The following is a 3,942-nucleotide window of genomic DNA, read 5'->3' on the forward strand; positions in this document are numbered from 1 at the left end:
ATGGTCTGAGACGAAAAAATACGATCTCATCACACAAATGCAAATTAAATCAATGAGATAGCGTATTTTATCTATCTGATTATAAATCATCAAAAAAAGTGTTAACTGGTGTGAGAGAGAAGGTAAGGAAACTGGCACTTCCATATATGGTCATAAGTAATTTAATAAAATCTTCCTGGAAGGCCACTTGACAATTTGCAATAAAAACCCTCAAAATGTGCATACCTTTTGACCTAGCCATTCCAATTCAGTCATTTATTCTAAGAAAATTATTATACATGCAAAGATACAAGGAAGTGAATTATATTGTTGCTTACAATAGCAGAATGAGAGGTTCTATCTAAATGTCCAAGTGAAGGAACCCCAGACAACGCTGACCAAATCCTCAAAATCAACAAGAAGAAATGAAGAGATGTTTGAAAGAAAAGATTTGCCTATGGTGGGTAATTGCCTTAAAGTGAAAGGATTATGGCGGAGTCTATTACTGTTTTTTTTTTTGTTTTTTTAATCCCTTGAGGAAATCATGACTAAATGTCTTGTTGGATGGATTACACTGTAATTTCACCATTAGTGCATAAAACTCTATCCACCCCCACCTGATCTCAGGTATGGATGAAAAATGTTCTCCTTTGGGCTGTCTGTTACTTGAACAAAAGCAAGATGAATTACTTGTGTTCCTTCTTTCAGAAAGAGATACACACTTAGCTTTGAATGAAATATACATATGTTTCTAGTTGCCAGCTCTTAAGTAATTCTGAAGTAAGAGTTTTATGCTTTTAAGTTAAAAGCATAAAAGGTTTTAAGTTAAAACCATCTTAAGTTAAAAGTTTTAAGTTAAATACATTGATCTTCAGATCAATTTTATTCGATGCACTCTTCTATACAAATTAAATTGATACCAAATCTTACATAGAATTTTCTTGTTTTTAATAAGGACTGATGACAGTTCCAGGCAGGGGTGTGGGGAGCGCAGCAGCCATGGCCAGCCACCTTGTGCTCAACAATGGCGCCAAGATGCGCATCCTGGGGCTGGGCACCTGGAAGTCCCCTCCAGGCCAGGTGACTGAGGCCGTGAAGGTGGCCATCAGCGTCGGGTACCGCCACATTGACCGTGCCCACGTGTACCAGAATGAGAATGAGGTGGGGGTGGCCATTCAGGAGAAGCTCAGGGAGCAGGTGAAGCGCGAGGAGCGCTTCATCATTAGTAAGCTGTGGTGCACGTACCATGGGGAAGGGCCTGGCGAAAGGAGCCTACCAGAAGACCCTCAGCGGCCTGAAGCTGGACTACCTGTACCTCTACCTTATTCACTGGCTGACTGGCTTTAAGCCTGGGAAGGAATTTTTCCCATTGGATGAGTCGGGCAATGTGGTTCCCGGTGACACCAACATTCTGGACACATGGGCGGCCATGGAAGAGCTGGTAGATGAAGGGCTGGTGAAAGCTATTGGCATCTCCAACTTCAACCATCTCCAGGTGGAGAGGCTCTTAAACAAACCTGGCTTAAAGTGTAAGCCTGTAGTTAACCAGATTGAGTGCCACCCGTACCTCACTCAGGAGAAGTTAATCCAGTACTGCCAGTCCAAAGGCATCATGGTGACCGCCTACAGCTCCCTCGGCACTCCCGACAGGCCCTGGGCCAACCCTGAGGAAGCTTCCCTCCTGGGGGATCCCAGGATCAAGGCGATTACAACCAACTACAATAAAAAGAAAAAAACAGCCCAGGTCCTGATCCGGTTCCCCATGCAGAGGAATTTGGTGGTGATCCCCAAGTCTGCGACACCAGAACTCATTGCTGACAACTTTAAGGTCTTTGACTTTGAACCGAGCAGCCAGGATATGACCGCCTTACTCAGCTACAACAGGAACTGGAGGGTCTGTTCCTTGGTGAGGTGTGCCTCCTACAAGGATTACCCCTTCCATGGAGAGTTTTGAAGCTGTGGATGCCTGCTCGTCCCTAAGTGACCTATACCTGTGTTTCCTGCCTCATTTTTTTTCCTTGCAAGTGTAGTATGGCCTGTGTCACTCAGCAGTGGGATAGCAACCTGTAGAGTGGCCAGCAAGGGCATGTCTAGCTTGATGTTGGATCTGAAGAGCCCTGTCAGTAGAGTAGGAGTCTCTTTCAGTTTGTTTTGTTCTCCTTTTTGCCCCTCTGGGGAAAGTACAAGCTGAATACCCTTTTCTGACCAAAGAGAAGCAAAATCTACCAGGTCAAAATAGTGCCACTAACAGTTGAGTTTTGGCTGCTCGGAACTGTAATCCTTTCAGCAAGACTTCTCTTTGCCTCAGATAAAAAGTATTTTTGTGGAAAAAAAATAAGGACTGACACAGTGAAATATATGTTAAAATATAAAACATGTTTAAAAAAAGAGCTTCTTATTACCAAAAGTGTGAACAACTTTATGATAGTAACAAAAGCTTCTATTTTAAAAAGCCCTTTGTATTTATAGAAAGCATATATTTACATGTATTCTTTGTAATACTATATTTGAATATTGTGGACTCAGAAACTTGCAAAAAATCCAAAATTACAAATACCATAGAAAATCATCATAAAAAGTCGCAGACAGGTTAAAAAGTCGCAGACAGGTTAAAAAGTCGCAGACAGGTAAAAATATGATGTTCATGGATGTTCACAGGTCAACAGATAAAATATAGTATATACACACAATAGAATACTATGCAACCTTAAAAAGGAAGGAGATCCATCACATGCCACAACCTGGATAAACCTTGAGTAAAATAAGCCAGGCATAAAAGGACAAATACCAAACAATTTCAGTATAGGAGGTATTAACATAGTCAAATTCGTAGAGGCAGTAGAATGGTGGTTACCAGGGTCTGGGACGGGAGAGAAATGGGGAATCGTTTAGTGGGTACAGAGTTTCAGTTCTGCAAGATGAAAAGGTTCTGGAGTTCTGCTTGACAACAATGTAAATACACTTAACACTACTGAACTGTATACTTAAAAATAGCTAAGATGGTACATCTTATGGTTTGTGTTTTTACCGCTATCAGATGAATGAATGAGTGAATAGCTTTAGTTTAAAAAAAAAAAAAAAGGTTACAGGTGATGCTGAGTTCTGTGGCTAATAGAGGACCTATTCGTTCATTCATTTCTGATAGCCGTAATCCATCTTCTGTGTGATAGGCACTTTGCTAAATGTTGGAGTTAAATGATAATTAAGAAATGATCCCATTTGTCAAAGTGTTTTCCATCTAGTTGGAGAGAGAGAGAAGTAACAGTGTAAGAAATGTTCCACGTAGTGGGAATAAGTACTGGGTGCTGGGAAAATACAAAGTGGGGCTGTTTCATGTGGTCTTGGAGTGGGGGAAGGAGTGGTAGGGTGGTCACTCGCGTCTTCTTGCTGGAGTACTGAAGGTGAGTAGCAGCTAACCAGGCAAACATGCGGAATGAAAGACCAGGTGAAGGCATAGTGAGGACGCCAGGGGCAGGGAAAGGCTTGGTGTGACCAGGGTTTGGGATTGGAAAGGTCTCACGGGATTGAGGAGGCTGGAGGCAGAGGCCTTGTGAAGGAGTTTGGATCTTGAGATCAATAAGAAGTCATGAAAGCTTTAAGGAGGGGAATCATGTATCCAAATTTGCATCTTAAAAGGATTATTCTGGCTTCTACGGTGAGAAACAGTTTGGAGGAGAGCAAGACTGGAGACAGGAATATTAGTAAAGAATTAACAGTAAGGAAGTGACCGGTGGCCCTTGAAGTAGGCTGAGAAATGAATGAGAGAAGAAACAATGAGTTAGACAACTTTTTGTAGAAGTGTAGCTTTGAACAAGAGGAGATAGCAAGATGGCTGCAGGAGAATCTGGAGCCTAAAGTTGTGTGTGTGAACGTGTGTGTTCGAGTGGGAGGGACAGGCATGTTTAAACACAGACACGGAGGACAGAGTCGAGCTGTATCCTAAGGGCATGGGAGGAAACCAGA

At 42.2% G+C, this 3,942-nt stretch overlaps 1 pseudogene across 1 annotated transcript; it reads left to right on the plus strand.

Moving 5' to 3' along the window:
- The first annotated feature begins 948 nt into the window (after nucleotides 1-948).
- On the plus strand, nucleotides 949-2,314 carry LOC105550341 (annotated as a pseudogene). The gene has a single exon (XR_001007693.1). The product of XR_001007693.1 is annotated as an aldose reductase pseudogene (transcript).
- Nucleotides 2,315-3,942: the final 1,628 nt, after the last annotated feature.

Source organism: Mandrillus leucophaeus, unplaced genomic scaffold (genome assembly GCF_000951045.1).
Source record: "Mandrillus leucophaeus isolate KB7577 unplaced genomic scaffold, Mleu.le_1.0 Scaffold48, whole genome shotgun sequence".
Taxonomy (NCBI): domain Eukaryota; kingdom Metazoa; phylum Chordata; class Mammalia; order Primates; family Cercopithecidae; genus Mandrillus; species Mandrillus leucophaeus.